This window comes from Haliaeetus albicilla, chromosome 3 (assembly GCF_947461875.1).
Source record: "Haliaeetus albicilla chromosome 3, bHalAlb1.1, whole genome shotgun sequence".
Taxonomy (NCBI): Eukaryota; Metazoa; Chordata; class Aves; order Accipitriformes; family Accipitridae; genus Haliaeetus; species Haliaeetus albicilla.
Window position 1 is genome coordinate 53362998 of NC_091485.1, and position 12799 is coordinate 53375796.

Consider the following 12799-nt stretch of genomic DNA (forward strand, 5'->3'; position numbering starts at 1 on the left):
AGTACCAGGTGAGTAGCCAGCTCTTCAGAAATCATGCTTCATTGACCACATTTTAAGACCTGCTGTTTTGACTTAGCGCATCAGGAGGAATATCTGCTTTGTAAACAACAGCATGAAACATCTCACTCAGGATCCCGCCTGGCAATCTCAGCTGTCAGAACCTTGCCCACAAGAAAAAGTCCCTTGGCACAAAAGCTTTTCATGTTGGTGCCCTTTCTGCCTGGGGAAGTGTTTTGAAAGCTCAAACTTCAGTAGGGCAAGAGAGCAGATTACTACTCAAATCCACCTACCAGTGACAGCGTGAAAAGAAATGTTATCTTTTCATTAGCAGCATCTGTCAAGTCCTCTGGCAAAACAGAAGTAGCAGTTATCCCAATAAGAAAGGCTGCTCTGCTTATTTATTGCATTTTCAAGAAGTGTAGTGTCATAGCAACAGAGCAGCATGCAGACACTCTTTGGCACAACAGGGGAAGAAATCCCGGATGGGGACCGACGTTCTTTGCCTGCCACCCCAGCTTCTGGCGCCTGCTGCTCCCCCAGCACACAATTGCCACCCCATCAGAGAACGCCGATGGTGGTATCGGCTTTTGTTCAAGGTGATCTGTAAAAGGCAGGGTGGTTTAGATATTAGGGTCTTTTTGCCTATTGCCTGGTTTTCTCTTGAATCGTATGTGAAGGAAGTCTGGCATATTTTTCCCTTTTTTGCTGCTAGGAAGGTAGGTACTAACCCCTTTTATTTCCTGAGGATTGTGGATGTTAGAGATGATGGAAGCACAAGATATCTGACATGACATGACAGAAATCAAGGGGACAAAGAATTCTTGGAAGAAAAGCCATTTTTTTCAATTTTGACATCTTGAAATTGTTTTGTTTTGTTTAGCTCCTACCTAAATTCCTTGAAAACAATACTTAGCAAGAGGGAGGGATTTCTTGGTAAACATTGTGTATTGTTTGCTGTTTTTTAAGGACTGGGAAGACTCCTAACAGCCTTCTGAGTCCTCCCTGAGAGACACCAATTGAGAGAGGATGGGTTGTATTTGGTTGATAAGGAACTTGTGTGTGTGTGTGTGCAAATAAGAAGGGCAGCAAATCCAACTCCCTTATCTGCCTTCCTTCTTGCACGCCAGATCACCTTTAGCATCAGGCTCAGTCCTGCAGCTGCTGCTTTCAAGCAGGTCTCATCGACACCAGCCTGGGTTGCTGACCTGCTCTGGGTACAGAATCAGGCCCTGTCTTTCCAAATCCCTTCCCTTCACCCTTTCATTCCCACAGCCCAAAGGAAGTGGAAAATGAAAGTCAATTGTTTTCTGCACTTGTTCAAAATAAAACTGAGATGCCAGAAGTTTTCTGAAAGTGAAAGATAATAATTATTTTCTAAAACACTGACATCATCTTTTTTTTGAGAAAAACCTCTGCCGCTCATCCTTTTGTTACTGAGAGTGCATGTAGGCACGGAGGACAAGGCTTGTTTTATCACGGAACTGGCTATCTTCCTGGAAATCCCAATGGACGCATTGAGAAATGTTGTTAAGATGAAGGATCTTTCAGGATTTGGATAGCTAGTTTTACCCAGATCAGACATAATTTGTTGTCCATAACTAATTCAGAGAATCTTTAAACCAGATTGGCTAGCAATATTTTAATATACATCATAATCTCAAATATTGGCAGTAGCTTAATCACATTTTTCAGAAACAATATATTTATAACACACACCTATAAAACATAAATACTGGTGTCCATTGGTGTGCATGTCCATCTCATTTATTTACATCCCCCAAAATTTAAGATAACTTCATTTTCCAGCATGTGGATGATTAATTCATAATTATTTCACGTATGAAAAGAAACAGGGTAGTGCAAAATACTGTAATTTTTTTTTTCCTTGGAACACTGATATAATTAAAATCAACTTTTGTGAGTTGTCTATTTTTTTTATATAGAGTAAATAACACATACGTATTTGGACACATATACATTACCCCCCCGATATATATTATGTTTTGTGACTAAAACAGTTGTATTTGTCATCAGTAAGAGCAAAACATGGACTCGATCCAATCACTTTGCAGTTTTCTGTCACATAAATGCAGTAAAGAAATATTAAAATCATATATAATTATACTTACCATACTATGGTAGAAAGTTTTCTCTCTAAATTTTGAATTCTATACTCATCTCCACTAGAAACCACTATTTTATCTTGCTTTACCATGTTCCTTTCCCGTCCGAAAATTACTTCTTATATTCTCATAAAACATTTGGCAGACCCATAAAGATAAAAATGTGCACAAAGAATAGATGACAAAAGCTTATATCAAACAATACATATCAAAGAGAAGATACTCCACTTCCCTTTTGCTACCTCCACCCGTATATTCTAACATTAATCAAATCATTACTACATCATTGCTAGTAGCCACAAATGGCTCATATTAATTCATTTCTTTTCATTCAAAATGATTTTTTATTAAATCCTTAAGCATCATTATATCAAAATAAAATGCTAATAAACATTTTAAAATTTGATAAAGTAGAATATTCGAACTTTAGTCCTTGTTAGGTGAACCCAAAACCAAAAACATGTCAAAAGAGAGGAAAATCTAAAATTTCAATTAATCTTATCCAGAAGTTCAAGCAACGAGAATATCGAAGAGACTTTGTAATACCTAATATTCCCTGAAAATGTTTAAAATCCACATGTGAATATAAAATAACTTCTCGCTTGACTTCGTTGACCCAGAATTGTCAGTGGAATAAAAAGTTCAATAATTCCTAAAGGTAGCAAAGTGTGATTTGCTCTGATTTCAGCTTAAATTATCTATTTGTCTATATCTGCCTTTTCTCTCTTTCAGAAAGCAGAGAGGATTTGTTCGTTCATGGTCTTTAAAAACACTGTCTTATTTTCATTAAGCTAAGCCCACTGCTGATGTAATTCTTGCATTACAAAGGTCTTAATTTAAACCATGACATAAATGCTTTTCATCAGTTGATTTTTTGTTCTTTGTGCCAAATTTCTTGCATTTTTAAAATAAAGAATATGGTGTATAATAACTGCTGCGGGACAGGCTGCTTTATTCTTCAATATGAAAGACAAATGGGGTGTGACATGCATACGTTTCAACATGCAGCACTTACTTCTTCAGGACCTTTACTTTTTCCACTGTTTTCTCAGTAGACTATTTCACTTCCTTTGAATCGGGCCTAACGATAACACTGGATTTGAAGCACGGTTCTCGGCGTCGAGCACACTGACGGGACCAAGAGGTGAAAAGTGCTTCTAATCTCTCTCTCCTCTCTCTCTCTCTCTCCGCCCCCCCCTCCAGCTCCCTGCCTCCCTCTCCTTCCTTCCCCCTTCCACTCAAGGATTTGGGGTCTGCAGATGATAATTTACAGAACGTTTTGGAAGAAGGGTGGGGATGCATTCCTAACACCCCAAATCCTGGTTTGCATTACACATTAGGGATTTCAAAGCACACCAAGATTTAATCATAATCAGAAAGTAGAGAAATTGTTTCTACAATGTTCTGCAGTGTCGAGTCCTTTTTTTTTTTTGCTTTTTTTTTTCTTTGGTATCACTGTAACTAATATAGCAAAATTGTATCGTCACCGTGTCATACTATCATTGCAATGATCGATGAGCTAAGTTAATGCATTTGGGAAAACTGCATAACTTGTTTAGTTTGGGTATTATTTCAAGTTTAGGAGCTTGGTTAATTTTCAGACGGAGTCAAAAGATACCAGCTGTTTCTCTACTTAAATGTGAAAGTACAGAAGAAATTCTTCTTGATTAACATTACTAGAAACAAATCAAGATTACAATGGGAAAGATGTAAATACCTTATTTAAGCAGAAATTTCAATGTGATCTACGCTAATACCAAACCGCAGTGTTAGTTCATTGATCTCCACAAGACAATATTGTCAGATACAGAACAGATTTGGAAAATCTCAAATGAATTTGTAGAAAGAATAAAATCTTTTCATGAACTCTGCATCTACTGCAGTTTAGAAGATGTTGACCTGATACTTCTATACTTGCCTTGGCTTTATACTTTGTCCTTAAACAAATGCTCCTAAAAATTGCCAAAGACAGGATACAGTGATAGACTGACCTTTAGGCTGTCAAGTTTCTTGTATTATACACGACATTAAAGGAAATGGAAAAGGTATTTTTTTAATTCAGATTAACTATCTGTAATTGATTTAACTTGATGTAAAGTAATTTAAATAGATTAATTTTATTTCCTGAATATTGGGCATCTCAATAAAATTGAAGCTGGGGAAATAAATATTTTTACTATTAAATACTTAGGACTACAATATGTTGCCTATTTCTAAATTGCAAACTATATCCATAAGGTTGGATATTATTTGGCTTGTTATTTTATCTTTTCTCCTTTATTCACATTATTGTCTGTGCAAAATTCTTTTGTATGGACCTGAGCAGAAGAGGAGAGCAGAGCTATTCTTTAAGGGTGTGTTCATCTTTACATTTTTTAAACCTATTTTGATAGATTTATATCAAGGCTGAAGTAATTCACTCTGGGACAAAACTTGGCATCAAAACTTTTAAATACAAGCACATTTTTCTTCTGAAATTCTTTTTAAAGAAAATTTAAAAATCAGTCGGCATGTTCTTAAAGGCAAAGGTTTAAGTCCTGATCCATTTGAAGTCAGTGGGAGTTTTGCCATTGACTTCAGTGGAGCCAGGACTTCCTTTAAATGTTGGAAAACAATTACATCTAGTATTTTCAGGTGCAAAATTTGTGCTTGTATAAATTAAGATTGTCTCTTTTTTTGGGGGGGTACATATTGTATAATCCATAGCATGAACTCCTCTCTGGATATCCTTCTGTTAAGTGACTATCTTTTTTTCATTAAGATAAGTAACAGTTCAACATATGTGGTTACTTAAGAAATTCCTCAGGATCTTTAGTGCAGTCTCTTGGGATAAGATGTGAAATCAGCTGTTGTCATTCATGACAAAGATACCACATAATTTTTCCAAAGAGTTCGGCATGCCAACGAGAGTGGATAAGCGTGAGTGATTGTATTTTGCCCATGCACTCTGCCTGAGGTTTGGGTCTGAAGTAGGACTTCTGCCTTTTCTGCCCTCAGCTGCTATCAGGTATCACTTTGCATTTAGTAACTTACACCTCTAGCCCCACCAGGAGTAGATGTGAACTTAATTAACTTGCTTTGCTTCACAGAAAAATGAGGTTATCACTGGTGAAATCCTGCTTGCCTGAATCAAAGGACAAAAGCCAACTGCCAGAGAAGCTGTTAAGGACTGCTTGTGTGAGGTACCTGCAGGATGAGACCTGAGATCCAGCCTCTCTCTCTCCCAGGTAAAGCTTTTCAAAAGAGATTTATCGTACCGCAAACCTGTCCTCCCCCTTCACCCGGCAGCACAGCTCCAGTTGTGTTCAAATATTAGTGATACTAAAGCTATCCAAGGTAGATGATACAATTTCTGCACAAGAGACAAGTAGTTCAACCAGGCCTACCCCAAACTCCCTGTCTCAGACCCTCAGACCCCTGGTGCACACTTCCCTGGGAGTTTTGCCCCACGTGTGGAGCCTTTGGGCCGAGCCAGGCTAGTGTAGAAAGGGCAGCCCCTTTCCCATGCCAACTGGGTGGGATGGTGTCTGGCTCTGCCAGTTAGTACCAGTATTCCTGCAAGTGTTTCAGGACGTTAGAAACTGGACCAGCTGTATTGTCAGTCTGGTCCAAGAGGTGAGGCAGCATTTAAGGCCTTTTTGGGTGTTTCCTTTGGATGTGAGATCAATGATAATTCTCTGGTGCAATCCTGTTTATTTACAAAGTATAAACAGAGCCTGCTTTCCCGAACCTGAGGAGGGACCAGCAGCAGCACGCAACATCTTTGCCCAGAATCCCTGGCCGGCCCTTCCAGAGAGTTTTCTGCTGAAAGGGAGCTCTGCTCTTTGCTTTCTTCCCTGGCTCTGCACTAAGCCCTCGCTCAGCTTTGCCCCGGCTGCTGTCTCTCCTAACACACAAGTTTTGTGGACTTTTCTCTCTGTGGCCTGTACACCTTGCGTCGTCTGTGCCGAAGGAGGCAGGGCTCCCACACGCCGCAGGTGCATGGGCCGTGCAACGCAGGGAGAGCAGACCTTCCATGTGTCTCCCTCCTCCACAAAAATGCTTTGAACCTGAACAAACTGGGTCAGCAGCACTGCGGTATGGCCATGCCCTCCCGTCCCTGGCACAGGTATGACAGAGCTGCCCTTGGCATGTGTACCCTGGTGGCCTGCCCTTCCCAAGCACTTGGCAGAAAGCTGAGTGACAAGTGTCACCTAATTGTCCAAATAAATAGCTCCTTCTGCTAGATACACATGTACCATGTCCTTTCGAGCTCAAGTGTGTATCCTACTGTGCTCGTGATGAACAGACGATATCGCAAAGGCTTGAAAATGCGAGTGCTGACAGTAAGCACCGAGGCGAGGTTGAGCAGTAAGCCAGACTGGACTAAAGTCAGCAATTGCTCTGTGAGCAAACACGGAAACAGAGCCAAGAGTGAAACGCTCAGCTTGTGTTCCTTCCTCCACATATAATGTCCTCTGCAAATGGAGTCCCTGTATGTCTTGGCCATTCTCTGTATGTAAATGTATTATTGCAGTGTGTAGCTGCCTTCACGCACACACTTCTGTCATTATATTCCTTTCATCCTTTTTTGGGGAATGACTATGTTACATGTTAATACTATCAACAGTTTGCACTGTTAACATCCTATTAACAACCCCCATAAAATCTAATAATAATTTCAAATTTATAAGACATAGCTCTACACCCCTGATCTGAATTTATGTATGTATGACCAAACACCATTTTTTTGCGGTCTAGATGAAGCATTTTCTAAGATTTTAGAAGGGTGGGGTTTTGCCTGTTTTTTTGGTTTTTTGTTTTTTTTTTTTTTTTACATCAGCATGCTGTACAAAGCCTAACATAGATCCCACAGCAGCTAGATGTTGCAGGGACTGCCAGGCAGTCCTATGGCAATAGGATGTTGCCTCGTGCTGCTGTCTTTTGTGATACAGCATTAATATTACCTGGTTCTTCATTAGCATAGTCCTTCCACACCTGCCTTGGCAGTGGGCTATCTTCCCACCTTCTGTCTCCACATTTATGATCTGTTGTGTTATGGCTATGACGACATACATCTGCTTGATGTATTTGCAGTTTCAATTAAATATATAAGGTGTTTCACAGTGTGATGAGAACTTGTCATTTCAACCTGTGTAGCTTTTAGTGTATGCAGAAATAACATGCTTCTGCATGGATCTCCTATTTTTTAAATATTGTAGCCTTTTTAGTTTGTTGCTCAGAGAAAACACTGGCCTCTGTATATCCATGCTGCTCTCCATTAGGTATTCTGAGCCTGCAAGCAGTAGTAGAGACATGAAAGATACTCATATGTCTTGAAAGTAAGCACTGTACTAAACTCCCTTTAATGCTTCTTTGGGAAAGTGTCTCCATATGTCATTCCATGTATTTTCTTTGCTATTTAAAGTATTCCTTAATAGTACACTAAGTTGGTGGAAAACTATTTGCTTTGTTGGCTTAATGCAGAGCTGAGTAAGCATCAGAGCCAGCTCATGGGAGCAAGTGGACCAGGAGCAGCTGGGGTGGGAGGAAGAGGGACTGGGACACCTGGCAGGCAGTGGAGCTTCCATTGCTGGGAAGTGGTTATCTGCCCAGCTGAGGGGAGAAATCCTTGGCTAGCTGGGAGATGTTGAGGTGGGGATGTAACTGCACTTTATCAGTTGCACGAACTCCCTGTGAGTAAGTGGGGTCTGTATCTGGGAAGTATTTTCAGACCTCTCCTATCCCCATGTCCTTAGACTGAGTCCTACTCTTTTTGGACTGCTCTTCCCAACTTCATCCTTTCTCTCTTGTCTTCTCAGCAATTAGAGCATCTTCCTGCAATCCTGTCCCCTTGTTTCTTGTCTTCTCTCTGTCTTCTTGTGACTCTCCCAGCTCTGTAATCACATTTTTAACAAGTCCCCTGGAAACTCCTTCTTATGCTCCTTTACTGATTTTCAAAGGGCTCCTTCAGGTTTTGACTTTGATTTCCTTCCCCAGTTTCTCTACAGTTCATCTCTGGACCACATTGTCCAGACACAGAAATGTAGAAGTCATTATTGCGCCAACAATACATAGATCTGCTATGCATCTTCTGCCTTTCACTTTCATTGCCTGCTTTCTAACAAAAAAGTTCATCCTTTCCCATTTCTCAAATCTGGGCCACCACAAAGCCAGGAGTGTGGGAGTCATGCGACCAGAAGGACAGTCACTCCTTTAGTCTAGTTGTTCCTCTGGACTTTTAAATCAACTTCCTTTAGAACCTCAATTTTTTAAATTTGTGTTTATTGTTCCCCCCACATTTATAACTACAGATCAAATGTCTTGTAAGACTTTGTCCTTCTTAGAGTTGTTACTTCTTTTCCTCTCCAGCACATGGTGACATCTGTTGTGTCTTTCCAGCTTCCGCAGTTTTGGAAAGGCAGTGTCCGACAGATTCCCTCCCGGCTGTTCTTTAACACCATTTGGGCTACTGTGCTTTCTTGGCTGCTGCCCTACTCCTGCAAGACACCCCAAGCCAGAAATCTGATTGAGAGGTGGGTCCTTCATAAAGAATTTGATAAGAGTGACAAGACTGTCTTTCAACTCACAGTCTAGTTATCACTAGATTAACTATTTTACCTGTGCTATTGCAGGGTCAGGAGCCCTACTCTTGCATTAGGACTTCTTCTGTACAAGAGAGGGTTACATTAGTGAAAGTCTTTGTGGACATATTCAGTTCAGCCCTAAGTATCTCCTCTACGCTCTCCTCTCGGTATTCCTCCAGGATATGATCAGCGTGCACGAGGCTGTTCACATGAATGCACTTGGTACAACCCTGCCTCCATATTGCACAGTTATGCCTTTTACGTCAGTGGCTGCGCTCAACTCCATGTGCACTTTTTTATTACAGTATCCCAGGAGGAAAAGTTAGAAGCCTTCAAAAACAATGTTTTTACGGGAATAAAGGTAATTTTTGAAGGGTGACTTTTAAATAGAAGGTAGAAAATTTCAAGGCTTCTGCTAGTCTTTAACTGTAATATACCATTGATATGGAGGCTACGTTATCAAATGGTAATGAACTCCAATCCTAAAGGATGTGTGTGGCCTGCAGTTACAGTTATTCTGAGGGCTTTTTCTAAATCTTCATCTTCATGAGCCATGTATGATTCAAGCTTGCTGTATAGGAAAACTGTTTTTTCTCTCCCCCCAGTTATATTATTTATAATATAAAATATATAATACATTTTTAATATAAAAATATATAATTGTATTTTCCAAAGACCTGCATTTATGGAAAAATACTTTTGACCCTACAGAAACTGAGTGCCCAAAGGATGTGTTACCCTTTGTTATCCTGTTATCCAAAGGATGTCATAGCATTTGAGTCTGAAAAAATCAGGTCTCACACCTCCTCATGAAGCATCCTGGTACTGTGATACAAGAACTGTTTTGCATTTGGGAAGGTTGAAGAAGGAGGGATTTGAGCAAGCTAACTCTGTACATTCAGGACTAGAAAAATGCTGGTCCATAAATTAAAACTTTTCAGAGAAATCAAATTCTACTCACTTTGTTGGAAGTGCAACTTTCTTTCTAGCCAAAGGTATGAGCACGGTTGACCCCTCTACATTTAGTTTTCTGGGTCTGGAAGTTCAAATGCAAGAGAAAGTATCTCTGACTCTTCTGTTGAGGGACCCGTTTTCCTGCACTGATTTGAGTGGGACTGTACCAGTATAAGAGAGGATAGCTCTTGACTTGACCCTGTGTTTGTGCTTATATTATTGCCCCTATTCACAGAGTGGAAACTTGCTGGATTTTTTCCATTAGGAGGAGAAATTGATGATAGGAGTCAGGAATGTCTTTGGTTTATTTACAAAGCATGTACTCAGAATCTTGTTTCTCTGAATGCAGTAGAAACAAACAACAGGCGCTTTTCTTACTCAAAGTTTCCAAGCTTGCTTCTGTAGCGTAGTGTGTTCCCTGTAGAGCCATGCTGCTTCGGTTTGGGCCCCTCACAGGACTGCTTCTCTGGCTGCTGTTTCTTATGGACAGTGAGACACGCACCCCACCCCCTGCATCTAACCAGCTGGCTTCCTAACCTCCACATGCCACAGTGGATTCTGGTCGAGCTCAACCTACTTCTGATCGGGCTCTGGCATGATTCAGGTGGCATCTTCCATTGTCTCCAGCCTCCTACCCCTGAAGGGACTAAATTGATCTTTTCATTTAGCTCGAAGGACAGACACCTGCATTAGCTTTTCTGAGGTATGTGACTGTAGATAAAAAAAATCCACTGCCATGGAAATTCCATATAGATACAACCCACACCTGCACACGCACACACGTGCACACACATGCACGCACACACACAGCTTCCGACACTTTGGAACAGCTGAGTAACTCATAGTATAAAAGAATTACAAAATTGTTTCATAGCTATCTAAATAATTTACAGTTCTCAGCTCCTTAATTGTAGGCAAACTTTCACACTGGTTTTACAACAGCACGGCTTATCTCAGATCTGTGGCGTGAACTTTTGTCAAAGGAAAATAAATAAATGACGGCAAAAAATCTTGACAGTTAAGTATCATTTCTGAATGCCTGCAACAAGACAATGTTCTCACATTTCAAACAAGTGCTAATTTTTACAGTATTGAGCCAGTCACTCTTCAGCTCTGCTAATCACATTTTGATTGGAAGGTCCCCCGTATAATGTCAGAAAGAGATTTTTCCTCCCATGAAAAAAATTCCCCAAGCATTTCAAACTTAAAACGTGGAGACTATGGGGAGGAACAGTTACACTGCACTGTATTTCTCAGCTCACAATCTTAAAGCTCTTTTCCATCTTGAGTAATATTTACTTGTAGCAAAGAACGTTAGAATAGTTTTAATTACAAGTGAAGCTAAAGCAGTGTCTCATTAGAACCCAGTGCACAAAAAGCAGAGAGCTGATGGAAGCAAAATATTCTCATGGAATTGTAGCTTTGCAGTGTTTCCCTACTTTCTTCCCAGGACAAACTGCTTATAACCTAAAGTGCACAAAGGTTCACTTTTTCTCTGCTCTCTACAATTCCCTGATCTCTGTAATTTGTCTATTTTCATATGGAAAATTGGTCAAATTAATTCCATTTTAGGTACATATACACTAATCTAAAACAATTTAAAAACTATTAGTAGGGTGTGATAAGCATTACATTTATCACATTTACATCAAATAAGAGAATAGCTTAGAAAAGAAACAGATTCTTTGAACTTGACGTTGGGCCAATAAGAAAGGGATGTTTTCAGTGACTCTTTTCATACGTTTATTGGATGCACACATTGCTTGTATTTGTCAATAACATTGAAAACTATGACTAGATAGGACAAAATAAACATTTTTAAACATGAACAGACTGCATTAGTAGCAGTGGAATGCATCTAGTTAACTAAAGACATTGTCCTCAGGCACTAAAGAGATCATAATTACAGTTGCAACTCCACCTTCTGGCTTATTTTGCTCTGAGGAGTCCAAGAGTTTGGATTCTGTATTTTGAATAAATGTGGATACTTCCTTCAGGGTCTGAAAAAGGAAAAATTGACAGTTACATTCCAAAGAAAGCTAAGTTGGATGGAAAATGACTGCTTGCAATACTAATGTGCTCTTTGTTTAGTGGCGCAAATCAGCATAATCTCTTTAAAACTGTGTAACTAGGATAAATACTGGATATGAGACCAAAGAGTTCTCTTAATTTCATGAGTTAAAGATTTCCGTGTGAAAATAAGTGTATATGTGTGAAATCTTTTTTTGAACAACCTTCAACAAATTTGTGGGAAAAATATGGTGGAATGCTCTTCTAGCTAGTGGCATTTGGGCTACTTCAAAGAAACACTGTGGGAATCAGATGGAGATGGAGAGTGAAAAAACAGCTACATCCTTGACTAATTTTGTTCTGTGATATCAAAGAGTCTCAAGTTTTCCATAGTTCTCTCCATATTTGTAAAGCTCGGGTACCACCACAGACACTCTTCTATACTAAAGACAGTATTTTTCATGTTTAGTATTCCTGTTCACCACCCATATCTGCAGCAAATAATTTTCCATTTGCTCTCAATGGCTTCAGAACAACATCCAAACTCTTATGTTCTTGGTCAGAAGGATTTTAAGGATGTACCTCTTTTAAAAAAGGAATCATACACAGATTTGGTTATAAACATCTTTCTGCATCCTTAGAAATCAGTAGGGACTGAGAGTCAGACATGGGATTTAATGGAAAAAGTTACAACCCTGTGTAAAGACAAGCACCAGCAGTGGAACAGTGATAAATGAAGCTGTTCAGGCTTCCTGGCATGTTGATTCTGTGGAGTACACTTTACTGAAACAGTTTCCATATCATGTTTGGCCTCATGAATGTTCAGTGGTAGAGGCCAAATCCTGTCCTCAATCCAATCTCTGCAATTCCCTTCAACCACGTTGCAGCTTTTGTCTGTTTTCTTGCATCAGATTCTTTCACGGGAGTTCAGCTGTGCCAAGCATCTTGAAGTTGTATTACCAAGAATGTTTCAAGCACAAATATCTTAGCCTCATCACTGAAGACAAGCGCCTTTGCCCAAGTGCAGAAAGGGTTGCTTTGCCCTAAACCAAGGAAAAAACTGGCAGTTTTGCACCACTTTGAGCTGAGATCTTGGTGTTTAAAGCTATAGCATAAACATAGGTGTTGAGCCAGAGTAGGGTTTCA